Here is a 17,414-nt window from a genome sequence, read left to right as displayed (position 1 = left end):
ACCAGGGAGGGGCAGACACCGTTAGTAGGCCGTAACCAAAGTTGAAGGCCAAATGCAGTTTAATTTCTGATATTATAGGCCGAAAGCCAGAAGGTTGAAGCTCAGCTTTATTCAGTTGAGGAAAAACACCAGGCAGGGGCAGACACCGTTAGTAGGCCGTAACCACCAAGTTTTTTAAAAAAACATCACTTAATGAGAGCCAGAAGGTTGAAGCTCAGCTTTATTCAGTTGAGGAAAAATACCATGGAGGGGCAGACACCGTTAGTAGGCCGTAACCAAAGTTGAAGGCCAAATGCAGTTTAATTTCTGATACTATGGGCCGAAAGCCAGAAGGTTGAAGCTCAGCTTTTTTCAGTTGAGGACAAACACCACGGAGGGGCAGACACCGTCAGTAGTGGGCTGTAACCACCAAGTTTTTTAAAAAACATCACTTAATGAGAGCCAGAAGGTTGAAGCTCAGCTTTATTCAGTTGAGGAAAAATACCAGGGAGGGGCAGACACCGTTAGTAGGCCGTAACCACCAAGTTTTTTAAAAAACATCACTTAATGAGAGCCAGAAGGTTGAAGCTCAGCTTTATTCAGTTGAGGAAAAACACCAGGGAGGGGCAGACACCGTTAGTAGGCCGTAACCAAAGTTGAAGGCCAAATGCAGTTTAATTTCTGATATTATAGGCCGAAAGCCAGAAGGTTGAAGCTCAGCTTTATTCAGTTGAGGAAAAACACCAGGGAGGGGCAGACACCGTTAGTAGGCCGTAACCACCAAGTTTTTTAAAAAACATCACTTAATGAGAGCCAGAAGGTTGAAGCTCAGCTTTATTCAGTTGAGGAAAAACACCAGGGAGGGGCAGACACCGTTAGTAGGCCGTAACCAAATTCGAAGGCCAAATGCAGTTTAATTTCTGATACTATAGGCCGAAAGCCAGAAGGTTGAAGCTCAGCTTTATTCAGTTGAGGACAAACACCAAGGAGGGGCAGACACTGTTAGTAGGCCGTAACCACCAAGTTTTTTAAAAAACATCACTTAATGAGAGCCAGAAGGTTGAAGCTCAGCTTTATTCAGTTGAGGAAAAACACCAGGCAGGGGCAGACACCGTTAGTAGGCCGTAACCACCAAGTTTTTTAAAAAACAGCACTTAATGACAGCCAGAAGGTTGAAGCTCAGCTTTATTCAGTTGAGGAAAAACACCAGGGGGGGCAAACACCGTTAGTAGGCCGTAACCAAAGTTGAAGGCCAAATGCAGTTTAATTTCTGATACTATAGGCCGAAAGCCAGAAGGTTGAAGCTCAGCTTTACTCAGTTGAGGACAAACACCAGGGAGGGGCAGACACCGTTAATAGGCCGTAACCACCAAGTTTTTTAAAAAACATCACTTAATGAGAGCCAGAAGGTTGAAGCTCAGCTTTATTCAGTTGAGGAAAAATACCAGGGAGGGGCAGACACCGTTAGTAGGCCGTAACCAAAGTTGAAGGCCAAATGCAGTTTAATTTCTGATACTATAGGCCGAAAGTCAGAAGGTTGAAGCTCAGCTTTATTCAGTTGAGGACAAACACCACGGAGGGGCAGACACCGTCAGTAGTGGGCTGTAACCACCAAGTTTTTTAAAAAACATCACTTAATGAGAGCCAGAAGGTTGAAGCTCAGCTTTATTCAGTTGAGGAAAAACACCAGGGAGGGGCAGACACCGTTAGTTGGCCGTAACCAAAGTTGAAGGCCAAATGCAGTTTAATTTCTGATATTATAGGCCGAAAGCCAGAAGGTTGAAGCTCAGCTTTATTCAGTTGAGGAAAAACACCAGGGAGGGGCAGACACCGTTAGTAGGCCGTAACCACCAAGTTTTTTTAAAAAACATCACTTAATGAGAGCCAGAAGGTTGAAGCTCAGCTTTATTCAGTTGAGGAAAAACACCAGGGAGGGGCAGACACCGTTAGTAGGCCGTAACCAAAGTTGAAGGCCAAATGCAGTTTAATTTCTGATACTATAGGCCGAAAGCCAGAAGGTTGAAGCTCAGCTTTATTCAGTTGAGGAAAAACACCAGGGAGGAGCAGACACCATTAGTAGGCCGTAACCACCAAGTTTTTTAAAAAACATCACTTAATGAGAGCCAGAAGGTTGAAGCTCAGCTTTATTCAGTTGAGGAAAAATACCATGGAGGGGCAGACACCGTTAGTAGGCCGTAACCAAAGTTGAAGGCCAAATGCAGTTTAATTTCTGATACTATAGGCCGAAAGCCAGAAGGTTGAAGCTCAGCTTTATTCAGTTGAGGACAAACACCACGGAGGGGCAGACACCGTCAGTAGTGGGCTGTAACCACCAAGTTTTTTAAAAAACATCACTTAATGAGAGCCAGAAGGTTGAAGCTCAGCTTTATTCAGTTGAGGAAAAACACCAGGGAGGGGCAGACACCGTTAGTAGGCCGTAACCACCAAGTTTTTTAAAAAACATCACTTAATGAGAGCCAGAAGGTTGAAGCTCAGCTTTATTCAGTTGAGGAAAAACACCAGGGAGGGGCAGACACCGTTAGTAGGCCGTAACCAAAGTTGAAGGCCAAATGCCGTTTAATTTCTGATACTATAGGCCGAAAGCCAGAAGTTTGAAGCTCAGCTTTATTCAGTTGAGGACAAACACCAAGGAGGGGCAGACACTGTTAGTAGGCCGTAACCACCAAGTTTTAAAAAAAAACATCACTTAATGAGAGCCAGAAGGTTGAAGCTCAGCTTTATTCAGTTGAGGAAAAACACCAGGGAGGGGCAGACACCGTTAGTAGGCCGTAACCAAAGTTGAAGGCCAAATGCAGTTTAATTTCTGATACTATAGGCCGAAAGCCAGAAGTTTGAAGCTCAGCTTTATTCAGTTGAGGAAAAACACCAGGGAGGGGCAGACACCGTTAGTAGGCCGTAACCAAAGTTGAAGGCCAAATGCAGTTTAATTTCTGATATTATAGGCCGAAAGCCAGAAGGTTGAAGCTCAGCTTTATTCAGTTGAGGAAAAACACCAGGGAGGGGCAGACACCGTTAGTAGGCCGTAACCACCAAGTTTTTTAAAAAACATCACTTAATGAGAGCCAGAAGGTTGAAGCTCAGCTTTATTCAGTTGAGGAAAAATACCATGGAGGGGCAGACACCGTTAGTAGGCCGTAACCAAAGTTGAAGGCCAAATGCAGTTTAATTTCTGATACTATAGGCCGAAAGCCAGAAGGTTGAAGCTCAGCTTTATTCAGTTGAGGACAAACACCACGGAGGGGCAGACACCGTCAGTAGTGGGCTGTAACCACCAAGTTTTTTAAAAAACATCACTTAATGAGAGCCAGAAGGTTGAAGCTCAGCTTTATTCAGTTGAGGAAAAACACCAGGGAGGGGCAGACACCGTTAGTAGGCTGTAACCACCAAGTTTTTTAAAAAACATCACTTAATGAGAGCCAGAAGGTTGAAGCTCAGCTTTATTCAGTTGAGGAAAAACACCAGGGAGGGGCAGACACCGTTAGTAGGCCGTAACCAAAGTTGAAGGCCAAATGCAGTTTAATTTCTGATACTATAGGCCGAAAGCCAGAAGTTTGAAGCTCAGATTTATTCAGTTGAGGACAAACACCAAGGAGGGGCAGACACTGTTAGTAGGCCGTAACCACCAAGTTTTTAAAAAAAACATCACTTAATGAGAGTCAGGAGGTTGAAGCTCAGCTTTATTCAGTTGAGGAAAAACACCAGGGAGGGGCAGACACCGTTAGTAGGCCGTAACCAAAGTTGAAGGCCAAATGCAGTTTAATTTCTGATACTATAGGCCGAAAGCCAGAAGGTTGAAGCTCAGCTTTATTCAGTTGAGGAAAAACACCAGGGAGGAGCAGACACCGTTAGTAGGCCGTAACCACCAAGTTTTTTAAAAAAACATCACTTAATGAGAGCCAGAAGGTTGAAGCTCAGCTTTATTCAGTTGAGGAAAAATACCATGGAGGGGCAGACACCGTTAGTAGGCCGTAACCAAAGTTGAAGGCCAAATGCAGTTTAATTTCTGATACTATAGGCCGAAAGCCAGAAGGTTGAAGCTCAGCTTTATTCAGTTGAGGACAAACACCACGGAGGGGCAGACACCGTCAGTAGTGGGCTGTAACCACCAAGTTTTTTAAAAAACATCACTTAATGAGAGCCAGAAGGTTGAAGCTCAGCTTTATTCAGTTGAGGAAAAATACCAGGGAGGGGCAGACACCGTTAGTAGGTCGTAACCACCAAGTTTTTTAAAAAACATCACTTAATGAGAGCCAGAAGGTTGAAGCTCAGCTTTATTCAGTTGAGGAAAAACACCAGGGAGGGGCAGACACCGTTAGTAGGCCGTAACCAAAGTTGAAGGCCAAATGCAGTTTAATTTCTGATATTATAGGCCGAAAGCCAGAAGGTTGAAGCTCAGCTTTATTCAGTTGAGGAAAAACACCAGGGAGGGGCAGACACCGTTAGTAGGCCGTAACCACCAAGTTTTTTAAAAAACATCACTTAATGAGAGCCAGAAGGTTGAAGCTCAGCTTTATTCAGTTGAGGAAAAACACCAGGGAGGGGCAGACACCGTTAGTAGGCCGTAACCAAAGTTGAAGGCCAAATGCAGTTTAATTTCTGATACTATAGGCCGAAAGCCAGAAGTTTGAAGCTCAGCTTTATTCAGTTGAGGAAAAACACCAGAGAGGGGCAGACACCGTTAGTAGGCCATAACCAAAGTTGAAGGCCCAATGCAGTTTAATTTCTGATATTATAGGCCGAAAGCCAGAAGGTTGAAGCTCAGCTTTATTCAGTTGAGGAAAAACACCAGGGAGGGGCAGACACCGTTAGTAGGCCGTAACCACCAAGTTTTTTAAAAAACATCACTTAATGAGAGCCAGAAGGTTGAAGCTCAGCTTTATTCAGTTGAGGAAAAACACCAGGGAGGGGCAGACACCGTTAGTAGGCCGTAACCAAAGTTGAAGGCCAAATGCAGTTTAATTTCTGATACTATAGGCCGAAAGCCAGAAGGTTGAAGCTCAGCTTTATTCAGTTGAGGACAAACACCAAGGAGGGGCAGACACTGTTAGTAGGCCGTAACCACCAAGTTTTTTAAAAAACATCACTTAATGAGAGCCAGAAGGTTGAAGCTCAGCTTTATTCAGTTGAGGAAAAACACCAGGCAGGGGCAGACACCGTTAGTAGGCCGTAACCACCAAGTTTTTTAAAAAACAGCACTTAATGACAGCCAGAAGGTTGAAGCTCAGCTTTATTCAGTTGAGGAAAAACACCAGGGGGGGCAGACACCATTAGTAGGCCGTAACCAAAGTTGAAGGCCAAATGCAGTTTAATTTCTGATACTATAGGCCGAAAGCCAGAAGGTTGAAGCTCAGCTTTACTCAGTTGAGGACAAACACCAGGGAGGGGCAGACACCGTTAATAGGCCGTAACCACCAAGTTTTTTAAAAAACATCACTTAATGAGAGCCAGAAGGTTGAAGCTCAGTTTTATTCAGTTGAGGAAAAATACCAGGGAGGGGCAGACACCGTTAGTAGGCCGTAACCAAAGTTGAAGGCCAAATGCAGTTTAATTTCTGATACTATAGGCCGAAAGCCAGAAGGTTGAAGCTCAGCTTTATTCAGTTGAGGACAAACACCACGGAGGGGCAGACACCGTCAGTAGTGGGCTGTAACCACCAAGTTTTTTAAAAAACATCACTTAATGAGAGCCAGAAGGTTGAAGCTCAGCTTTATTCAGTTGAGGAAAAACACCAGGGAGGGGCAGACACCGTTAGTAGGCCGTAACCACCAAGTTTTTTAAAAAACATCACTTAATGAGAGCCAGAAGGTTGAAGCTCAGCTTTATTCAGTTGAGGAAAAACACCAGGGAGGGGCAGACACCGTTAGTAGGCCGTAACCAAAGTTGAAGGCCAAATGCAGTTTAATTTCTGATATTATAGGCCGAAAGCCAGAAGGTTGAAGCTCAGCTTTATTCAGTTGAGGAAAAACACCAGGGAGGGGCAGACACCGTTAGTAGGCCGTAACCACCAAGTTTTTTAAAAAACAGCACTTAATGAGAGCCAGAAGGTTGAAGCTCAGCTTTATTCAGTTAAGGAAAAACACCAGGGAGGGGCAGACACCGTTAGTAGGCCGTAACCACCAAGTTTTTTAAAAAACAGCACTTAATGAGAGCCAGAAGGTTGAAGCTCAGCTTTATTCAGTTAAGGAAAAACACCAGGGAGGGGCAGACACCGTTAGTAGGCCGTAACCAAAGTTGAAGGCCAAATGCAGTTTAATTTCTGATACTATAGGCCGAAAGCCAGAAGGTTGAAGCTCAGCTTTATTCAGTTGAGGACAAACACCAGGGAGGGGCAGACACCGTTAGTAGGCCCTAACCACCAATTTTTGATTACAAAAGCACTTATTGAGAGCCTGAAGGTTGAAGCTCAGATTTAGACAGTGGAGGACAATTTGAAATAGGGACTGCAGACAGACTTAGGCTGTCCCCTGTGGACCATGCATCCACCACATTAACCCATTGCGCCGTAATGGACACGTAACCTTCCATGGCCATGCCTACAGGTCCATGCGTCTGTTGTCAGGTGCACCTTTGTACTCACAGATTGCCAGAGTGCATGGACAATGCGGTCTTTTACATGCTGGTGGAGGGTTGGGATGGCTTTTCTCGCAAAAGAAGTGTCGACTGGTTAGCTTGTAGCATGGTACAGCGTAGTCCATCATGGCTTTATTAATAGTAAATAAAATATATAACTAGGCTCTATGAACTTTTAAATAGGTTCCAGGGGTACACGGGCAGCATTGGTGTGGTCAGTGGAGGAGTATTGCAAGTAGGGACCGCAGATAGGCTAATGAAGGCCTAAAATAAAAAAAAATAGGCTCAAGGCAGTTTTACATCGGTTACATGGATACACAGGCAGCATTGTGGTCAGTGGAGGAGGATTGCAAGGAGGGACCGCAGACAGGCTAACGAAGGCCTAAAATAAGAAAAAATAGGCTCATGGCAGTTTTACATCGGTTACATGGATACACAGGCAGCATTGTGGTCAGTGGAGGAGGATTGCAAGGAGGGACCGCAGACAGGCTAACGAAGGCCTAAAATAAGAAAAAGTAGGCTCATGGCAGTTTTACATCGGTTAAATGGATACACAGGCAGCATTGTGGTCAGTGGAGGAGGATTGCAAGGAGGGACCGCAGACAGGCTAACGAAGGCCTAAAATAAGAAAAAATAGGCTCATGGCAGTTTTACATCGTTACATGGATACACAGGCAGCATTGTGGTCAGTGGAGGAGGATTGCAAGGAGGGACCGCAGACAAACTAACGAAGGCCCGCAGACAGGCTAACGAAGGCCTAAAATAAGAAAAAATAGGCTCATGGCAGTTTTACATCGTTACATGGATACACAGGCAGCATTGTGGTCAGTGGAGGAGGATTGCAAGGAGTGTCTGACACAGTTAGTACTCACAAAAAATAAATAGATGTTAATGTCTCGCAAAACAACAACAACAAAAAAGTGTGGCATACTTAGGTACAGGGGTGGGCTCATCTGCTGATTTTCTGACAAAGTAATTTGCCAGTAAATTATTATTAACTGGTGTCAATATAGGACACTGACCCAGACAACTTTAACTAGCATCATAGATATCAACAAATTGGTATTGTCAGTGCCAGGCATTGAATGATGTCAACGAATAGACTAAACATTGGTGGAGCTGTGCGAGATAATTTTTCACGTGGTAGAGCACAGTTTGAGCTGGGGGGGGGGGAACTCTCTTGTGGCCGGCGGTACCGCCCCAGGGCCCCTCATGTTACAACGGTGTGTCTGACGTTGGGTGCGCACCACCACCGCCAGAGACACTACATTGTACTATGAGGGACCCAGTGGCAGTGCCGTCGACCAAAAGCAGGCACACCCACCTCTTCAGACAAACAGCACTGTAACGGGTGCTTGTGCCAAGTGGCGAGACAACGGCCCCGTGGGGGGATTTTTCCCATTGGGGGAGGTGTAAACATGTCGTATGCTGGACAAACAGCTGCTGCAAATTAAGAGATTGGAACACTCAGTAAGACCAGTCCACAAGCAAGACCTTTTTATAGTAAAGCTAGGTGTCAGCCGGGAAAGGTGGGGCAAAATAATTTGAAATCCAGGAGTGGTTCATTTTAATGAAGGTGAGATCATCCACATTTTGGGTAGCCAGACGAGTCCTTTTTTCGGTTAATATTGAACCAGCAGCACTGAATACTCATTCTGATAGCACACTAGCTGCTGGGCAAGCAAGCTCCTGCAATGCATATTCTGCCAATTCAGGCCAGGTGTCTAATTTGGATGCCCAGTAATCAAATGGGAATGACGGTTGAGGGAGAACATCGATAAGGGATGAAAAATAGTTTGTAACCATACTGGACAAATGTTGTCTCCTGTCACTTTGAATAGATGCTGCAGTACCTGTCCTGTCTGCGGTCATTGCGAAATCACTCCACAACCTGGGCAGAAAACCCCTCTGTCCAACGCCACTTCTGATCTGTGCACCTCTAACACCTCTGCCCTGTAGCCCCCTGCAGCTTGTGTGAGAACCATCACCGGCGCTGTGTGCTGGGAATGCCTGAATCAAACAGTCTACAAGAGTAGCTTGTTTGGTTGCTAATATTTGTTCGAGGTTCTCATGTGTAATATTTTGCAATTTGCCTTTATAGCGAGGGTCAAGGATGCAGGCCAACCAGTAATCATCATCGCTCATCATTTTAATAATGCGTGTGTCCCTTTTGAGGATACGTAAGGCATAATCCGCCATGTGGGCCAAAGTTCCAGTTGTCAAATCTGCGGTTGTGCTGGTTGGAGGGGCAGTTACAGGCAAATCTACGTCACTTGTCTCCCTTAAAAAAACAGAACCCGGCCTTGCAACGCCACTAATTTCTGTTGGCCCAGGAGAAGCTTCCTCATTAAAAAAAAGTACTCATCCCCATCATCCTCCTCGTCCTCCTCCTCCTCTTCGCCCGCTACCGCGTCCTCTACACGGCCCTGACCAGACAATGGCTGACTGTCATCAAGGCTTTCCTCTTCCTCGGCTGCAGATGCCTGCTCCTTTATGTGCGTCAAACTTTGCATCAGCAGACGCATTAGGGGGATGCTCATGCTTATTATGGCGTTGTCTGCACTAACCAGCCGTGTGCATTCCTCAAAACACTGAAGGACTTGACACAGGTCTTGTAGCTTCGACCACTGCACACCTGACAACTCCATGTCTGCCATCCAACTGCCTGCCCGTGTATGTGTATCCTCCCACAAAAACATAACAGCACGCCTCTGTTCGCACAGTCTCTGAAGCATGTGCAGTGTGGAGTTCCACCTTGTTGCAACGTCGATGATTAGGCGATGCTGAGGAAGGTTCAAAGACCGCTGATAGTTCTGCATACGGCTGGAGTGTACGGGCGAACAGCGGATATGCGAGCAAAGTCTGCGCACTTTGAGGAGCAGGCCGGGTAACCCCGGATAAGTTTTCAGGAAGCACGGCACCACCAGGTTTAAGGTGTGAGCCAGGCAAGGAATGTGTTTCATTTGGGAAAGGGCTATGGCAGCCATAAAATTCCTTCCGTTATCACTCACTACCTTGCCTGCCTCAAGATGTACAGTGCCCAGCCATGACTGAGTTTCTTTCTGCAAGAACTCGGACAGAACTTCCGCGGTGTGTCTGTTGTCGCCCAAACACTTCATTGCCAATACAGCCTGCTGACGCTTGCCACTAGCTGTCCCATAATGGCACACCTGGTGTGCAACAGTGGCAGCTGCAGATGGAGTGGATGTGCGACTGCGGTGTGTGGACGAGCTCTCGCTTCTGCATGAGGAGGAGGAAGAGGAGGAGGGGGGGCGAACGCCTACAGCCAACTCTTTCCTTGACTGTGGGCTAGGCAGAACTGTCCCAATATTGCTGTCCCCTGTGGACCCTGCATCCACCACATTCACCCAGTGTGCAGTGATGGACACGTAACGTCCCTGGCCATGCCTACTGGTCCATGCATCTGTTGTCATGTGCACCTTTGTAGTCACAGACTGCCTGAGTGCATGGACGAAGCGGTCTTTAACATGCTGTTGGAGGGCTGGGATGGCTTTTGTAGAAAAGAAGTGTCGACTGGGTAGCTCGTAGCGTGGTACAGCGTAGTCCATCAGCGCTTTGAAAGCTTCGCTTTCAACTAACCGGTAGGGCATCATCTCTAATGAGATTAGTCTAGCAATGTGGGCATTCAAACCCTGTGTACGCGGATGCGAGGATGAGTACTTCCTTTTCCTAACAAGACTCTCATGTAGGGTGAGCTGGACTGGAGAGCTGGAGATCGTGGAACTAGCGGTGGTGCCGGTGGACATGGGTGAGTGAGAGAGGGTTGGAGATGGTATTCTTACCGGTGCCCTACATGCAGTGTTTCCTACTGCAAACCTGGTGATTCCCTGTCTGCTTTGGCCTGGCGACAAAAGCTGCACAGATACTGCAGGTGGTGCGGGAAATGGTGGGTTTACAGTGAGGGAAGGGATGTAGCGTTGCTGACTAGCTTCATTGGCCGAGGGTGCTGCAACCTTTAGGGATGTTTGGTAGTTAGTCCAGGCTTGCAAATGCATGGTGGTTAAATGTCTATGCATGCAACTTGTATTTAGACTTTTAAGATTCTGACCTCTGCTTAAGGTAGTTGAACATTTTTGACAGATGACTTTGCGCTGATCATTTGGATGTTGTTTAAAAAAATGCCAGACTGCACTCTTTCTACTATCGGATACCTTTTCAGGCATTGCAGACTGAGCTTCTTTAAGCGGATGGCCACGCTGTCCTCCAACTGGTTTTGGTTTTGCCACGCGTTTTTGGCCAGATATGGGCCCGGCAGATGGAACCTGTTGTGATGTTGATGCCTGCTGTGGCTCCTCCTCCTCTGCTTCAGAACTACTGCCGCCTGCACCCTGTTCCCCCAATGGCTGCCAATTGGGGTCAACAACTGGGTCATCTATGACCTCCTCTTCTATGTCGTGTGCAACTTCGTCTGTGTCACCGTGTAAGCCGGTGGTATAGCGTTCGTGACGGGGCACCATAGTTTCCGCTGGGTTTGATTCTGCCTCAGTACACTGCAAGGGCAATGTTCTGGTCTGAGTCAAAGGAACAGCATAGTAATCTGGCTGTGGCTGTGCATCTGTGCACTCCATGTCCGATTCAACTTCTAATGGGCATGGCCTGTTAACTGTTTCACTGTCTAACCCAGGAACGGTATGTGTAAAGAGCTCCATGGAGTAACCTGTTGTGTCGACTGACGCATCCTTCATTGTTGTTCTGGGTGAAGGACACAAGGAAGCAACTTGTTCCTGACCGGGAGCATCCACTGACGATGCACTGCTCTGCTATTTGGCACTTTCCGAGGAGGAGGCGAAAGAGCTAGAGGCAGAGTCAGCAATGAAAGCCAATACTTGTTTCTCCTGCTCTGGCTTCAAAAGTGGTTTTCCTACTCCCAGAAAAGAGAGCGTTCGAGGCCTTGTGTAGCCAGACAACGAACCTGGCTCAACAACTCGAGACTTGGGTGCTGTACTGCTTTTACCACGACCACCTGATTCTCCACCACCACTACCATCATTACCAGCTGACAATGACCGCCCACGGCCACGACCTCTTCCACTAGACTTCCTCATTGTTTGCAAAACGTAACCAAAGTAATGGTATTTGTTACTGTAAAACAACTTATAAGGTGAACTCAAACTTCTGTTGGATTTCTATATACCTTTATAGGTGCCTGACACTGAAAGGAAAATCAGGCCCAATGTTACACACTAGGATTTCTGTGCCCCAATAATTTGAGACTGATGGCACACACAGGACCAGCACTCAAGCAGACTTGCCAATCTTTATCTCCCACTAAATATTTTTTTTTCCATGGAGAATTTACCCCCCCCCAAAAAAAGGCCCAGTATTACACAGTGGTTTTCGGGGGCGCACACAATGAGAGACAGATGCCACACACAGGACTGGCACAGAGGCAGACTTGCCAATATTTATCTCCCAGTAATATATTTTTTTTTTAAAAGGGAGAATTTACCCCCCCCCAAAAAAAAGGCCCAGTATTAAACAGTGGTTTTCGGTGGCGCACACAATGAGAGACAGATGCCACACACAGGACTGGCACAGAGGCAGACTTGCCAATATTTATCTCCCACTAATAATTTTTTTTTTAAAAGGGAGAATTTACTCCCCCCCCAAAAAAAAAGCCCAGTATTACACAGTGGTTTTCGGTGGCGCACACACTGAGAGACAGATGCCACACACAGGACTGGCACAGAGGCAGACTTGCCAATATTTATCTCCCACCAATTTTTTTTTTTTCAAAGGGAGAATTTACCCCCCCCCCAATAAAAAGGCCCAGTATTACACAGTGGTTTTCGGTGGCGCACACAATGAGAGACAGATGCCACACACAGGACTGGCACAGAGGCAGACTTGCCAATATTTATCTCCCACTAATAATTTTTTTTTTTAAAAGGGAGAATTTACTCCCCCCCCCAAAAAAAAAAGCCCAGTATTACACAGTGGTTTTCGGTGGCGCACACAATGAGAGACAGATGCCACACACAGGACTGGCACAGAGGCAGACTTGCCAATATTTATCTCCCACTAATATTTTTTTTTTTAAAAGGGAGAATTTACCCCAAAAAAAAAAAAAAAGGCCCAGTATTACACAGTGGTTTTCAGTGGCGCACTCAATGAGAGACAGATGCCACACACAGGACTGGCACAGAGGCAGACTTGCCAATATTTATCTCCCACTAATAATTGTTTTTTTAAAAGGGAGAATTTACCTCCCCCAAAAAAAGGCCCAGTATTACACAGCGGTTTTCGGTGGCGCACACAATGAGAGACAGATGCCACACACAGGACAGGCACAGAGGCAGACTTGCCAATATTTATCTCCCACTAATTTTTTTTTTTTTAAAGGGAGAATTTACCCCCCCCCCAAAAAAGGCCCAGTATTACACAGTGGTTTTCGGTGGTGCACACAATGAGAGACAGATGCCACACACAGGACTGGCACAGAGGCAGACTTGCCAATATTTATCTCCCACTAATAATTTTTTTTTTTAAAGGGAGAATTTACCCAAAAAACAAAAAAAAAGGCCCAGTATTACACAGTGGTTTTCGGTGGCGCACACACTGAGAGACAGATGCCACACACAGGACTGGCACAGAGGCAGACTTGCCAATATTTATCTCCCACTAATTTTTTTTTTTTTTTAAAGGGAGAATTTACCCCCCCCAATAAAAAGGCCCAGTATTACACAGTGGTTTTCGGTGGCGCACACAATGAGAGACAGATGCCACACACAGGACTGGCACAGAGGCAGACTTGCCAATATTTATCTCCCACTAATAATTTTTTTTTTTAAAGGGAGAATTTACCCCCCCCCCCAAAAAAAAGGCCCAGTATTACACAGTGGTTTTCGGTGGCGCACACAATGAGAGACAGATGCCACACACAGGACTGGCAAAGAGGCAGACTTGCCAATATTTATCTCCCACTAATTATCTTTTTTTAAAAGGGAGAATTTAGGAAAAAAAAAAAAAGGCCCAGTATTACACAGTGGTTTTCGGTGGCGCACACCATGAGAGACAGATGCCACACACAGGACTGGCACAGAGGCAGACTTGCCAATATTTATCTCCCACTAATTATTTTTTTTTAAAAGGGAGAATTTAGGAAAAAAAAAAAAGGCCCAGTATTACACAGTGGTTTTCGGTGGCGCACACCATGAGAGACAGATGCCACACACAGGACTGGCACAGAGGCAGACTTGCCAATATTTATCTCCCACTAATAATTTTTTTTTTTAAAGGGAGAATTTACCCCCCCCCCAAAAAAAGGCCCAGTATTACACAGTGGTTTTCGGTGGCGCACACAATGAGAGACAGATGCCACACACAGGACTGGCACAGAGGCAGACTTGCCAATATTTATCTCCCACTAATAATTTTTTTTTAAAAGGGAGAATTTACCCCCCCCAAAAAAAATATGGCCAAGTATTACTACACAGTGGTTTTCGGTGGCACACAATGAGAGACAGATGCCACACACAGGACTGGCACAGAGGCAGACTTGCCAATATTTATCTCCCACTAATAATTTTTTTTTTAAAAGGGAGAATTTACCCCCCCAAAAAAAAGGCCCAGTATTACACAGTGGTTTTCGGTGGCGCACTCAATGAGAGACAGATGCCACACACAGGACTGGCACAGAGGCAGACTTGCCAATATTTATCTCCCACTAATAATTTTTTTTTTTAAAGGGAGAATTTACCCCCCCCCAAAAAAAGGCCCAGTATTACACAGTGGTTTTCGGTGGCGCACACAATGAGAGACAGATGCCACACACAGGACTGGCACAGAGGCAGACTTGCCAATATTTATCTCCCACTAATAATTTTTTTTTAAAAGGGAGAATTTACCCCCCCCCAAAAAAAAATATGGCCAAGTATTACACAGTGGTTTTCGGTGGCACACAATGAGAGACAGATGCCACACACAGGACTGGCACAGAGGCAGACTTGCCAATATTTATCTCCCACTAATAATTGTTTTTTTAAAAGGGAGAATTTACCCCCCCCCAAAAAAGGCCCAGTATTACACAGTGGTTTTCGGTGGCGCACTCAATGAGAGACAGATGCCACACACAGGACTGGCACAGAGGCAGACTTGCCAATATTTAGCTCCCACTAATAATTTTTTTTTAAAAGGGAGAATTTACCCCCCTCCCAAAAAAAGGCCCAGTATTACACAGTGGTTTTCGGTGGCGCACACAATGAGAGACAGATGCCACACACAGGACTGGCACAGAGGCAGACTTGCCAATATTTATCTCCCACTAATTATTTTTTTTTTAAAAGGGAGAATTTACCCAAAAAACAAAAAAAAGGCCCAGTATTACACAGTGGTTTTTGGTTTCGCACTGTTGTGAACTATACTTCTTGGCTCCCTCTTGTGGTCACTAGTGATTTGGCACTTGGATTGTCTTTTACCAGGTTGGTACTCACCTGCTTCGTTAGGCCTGGGGTGTTGCTATTTAAACTTCCTGGATTCTCAGTCCAGTGCCTGGCATCGTTGTAATCAGTTCATTTCTGTTTGCTCCTGTCTTCAGGTCCTGGTTCTTTGCAAGATAAGCTAAGTCCTGCTTTCTTATTTTTGATCATTTGCATTGTTTATATTTTTGTCCAGCTTGTACAAAATGTGATTCCTGATATCGCTGGAAGCTCTAGGGGGCTGATATCCCCCCCCCCCCACACCGTTAGTCGATTTGGGGGTTCTTGGATATTCAGCGTGGATATTTTGCAGGGTTTTTGCTGACCATATAAGTCATCTTACTATATTCTGCTATTAGTCAGTGGGCCTCTCTTTGCTAAAATCTAGTTCATTCTTACGTTTGTCTTTTCTTCTTACCTCACCGTTATTATTTGTTGGGGGCTTGTATTACTTTGGGGTCTTTTCTCTGGAGGCAAGAGAGGTCTTATTTTCCCTTATAGGGTTAGTTAGTTCTCCGGCTGGCGCGAGACGTCTATGGTCAACGTAGGCACGTTCCCCGGCTGCTGTTAGTGTTTGTGCTAGGATCAGGTATATGGTCAGCCTAGTTACCACATCCCTATGAGCTGGTATTTATGTTTGCAGACTTTGCTGTAATCTCTGAGATCCTTTGCCATTGGGATCATAACAGTATGCCAGGCCTATGAATAGTTAATGCATTGCAGAAGTGGGATTAAAAGAAAAGGAGTTCTGAGTGTTTTTTTTTTTTTTTCTCCTCTTTCTTCCTTCCCCTTTTTCTCAGAGTGGCTGTAAGCTTTGCTGCAGACATGAATGTTCAGACCTTGATTACTAGTGTGGATCAGCTTGCTGCACGAGTGCAGAGCATTCAGGATTTTGTTGTTAGCAGTCCTATGTCTGAGCCTAAGATACCTATTCCTGAGCTGTTCTCTGGAGATCGATTTAAATTTAGGAATTTTAGGAATAATTGTAAATTGTTTCTATCTTTGAAACCTCGTTCGTCTGGAGATTCAGCTCAGCAAGTTAAAATTGTTATCTCCTTTTTGCGTGGCGACCCTCAGGATTGGGCTTTCTCGTTAGCGCCAGGAGATCCGGCATTGGCGGATGTCGATGCGTTTTTTCTGGCGCTCGGATTGCTTTATGAGGAGCCTAATCTTGAAATTCAGGCAGAAAAAGCTCTACTGGCTATCTCTCAGGGCCAGGATGAAGCCGAAGTGTATTGCCAAAGATTTCGGAAATGGTCCGTGCTTACTCAATGGAATGAATGTGCTCTGGCCGCAAATTTCAGAAATGGTCTTTCTGAAGCCATTAAGAATGTGATGGTGGGTTTCACAATTCCTACAAGTCTGAATGATTCTATGGCGCTGGCTATTCAGATTGATCGGCGTTTGCGGGAGCGCAAATCCGCTAATCCTCTGGCGGTTTTGTCTGAACAGACACCTGTTTCAATGCAATGTGATAGAAACCCCGATCCAGCAATGCAATGTGATAGAATCCTGACTAGAATCGAACGACAAAATCATAGACGACAGAATGGGCTGTGTTTTTACTGTGGTGATTCTACACATGTTATATCAGCATGCTCTAAACGCCTAACCAAGGTTGTCAGTAGGGTTGAGCGAAACGGGTCGTTCATTTTCAAAAGTCGCCGACTTTTGGCTAAGTCGGCGTCTCATGAAACCCGATCCGACCCCTGTGCTTGTTGGCCATGCGGTACGCGACTTTCGCGCCAAAGTCGCGTTTCAATGACGCAAAAAGCGCCATTTCTCAGCCAATGAAGGTGAACGCAGAGTGTGGGCAGCGTGATGACATAGGTCCTGGTCCCCACCATCTTAGAGAAGGGCATTGCAGTGATTGGCTTGCTGTCTGCGGCGTCACAGGGGCTATAAAGGGGCGTTCCCGCCGACCGCCATCTTACTGCTGCTGATCTGAGCTTAGGGAGAGGTTGCTGCCGCTTCGTCAGAAGCAGGGAGAGCGTTAGGCAGGGTCCACTAACCACCAAACCGCTTGTGCTGTAGCCATTTCCACTGTCCAACACCACCTTCGATGTGCAGGAACAGTGGAAGCTATTTTTTTTTTTTTTTTTATCTCAGCGCTGTAGCTCATTGGGCTGCCCTAGAAGGCTCCGTGATAGCTGTATTGCTGTGTGTACGCCACTGTGGAAACCAACTGCTTTTTTCAAAGCACATATCCTCTTGTTCCTTCCTTTCTGCACAGCTATCTTTTTTGTTTGTCCACACTTTTTATTTAATTTGTGCATCAGTCCACTCCTATTGCTGCCTGCCATACCTGGCTGAGATTACTGCAGGGGAGATAGTAATTGTAGGACATTTTTTTTTTTTTTTTGTGGGAGATTAAGATTGGCATTTCTGCTACAGTGCCATCCCTGT

The 17,414-nt window shown here is 45.7% G+C and overlaps 1 protein-coding gene across 3 annotated transcripts in view; it reads right to left on the bottom strand.

Annotated features, from left to right (window-relative positions):
• LOC143770141 (sulfotransferase 2B1-like) overlaps window positions 1-17,414 on the bottom strand; it is a 272,873-nt gene that overhangs the window by 112,674 nt on the left and 142,785 nt on the right. The gene's annotated exons all lie outside the window — the stretch shown is intronic.

Source organism: Ranitomeya variabilis, chromosome 4 (assembly GCF_051348905.1).
Source record: "Ranitomeya variabilis isolate aRanVar5 chromosome 4, aRanVar5.hap1, whole genome shotgun sequence".
Lineage (NCBI taxonomy): Eukaryota > Metazoa > Chordata > Amphibia > Anura > Dendrobatidae > Ranitomeya > Ranitomeya variabilis.
The sequence above is the reverse complement of the archived record's forward strand: the minus strand, read 5'-3'. Positions and strand labels throughout refer to the sequence as shown.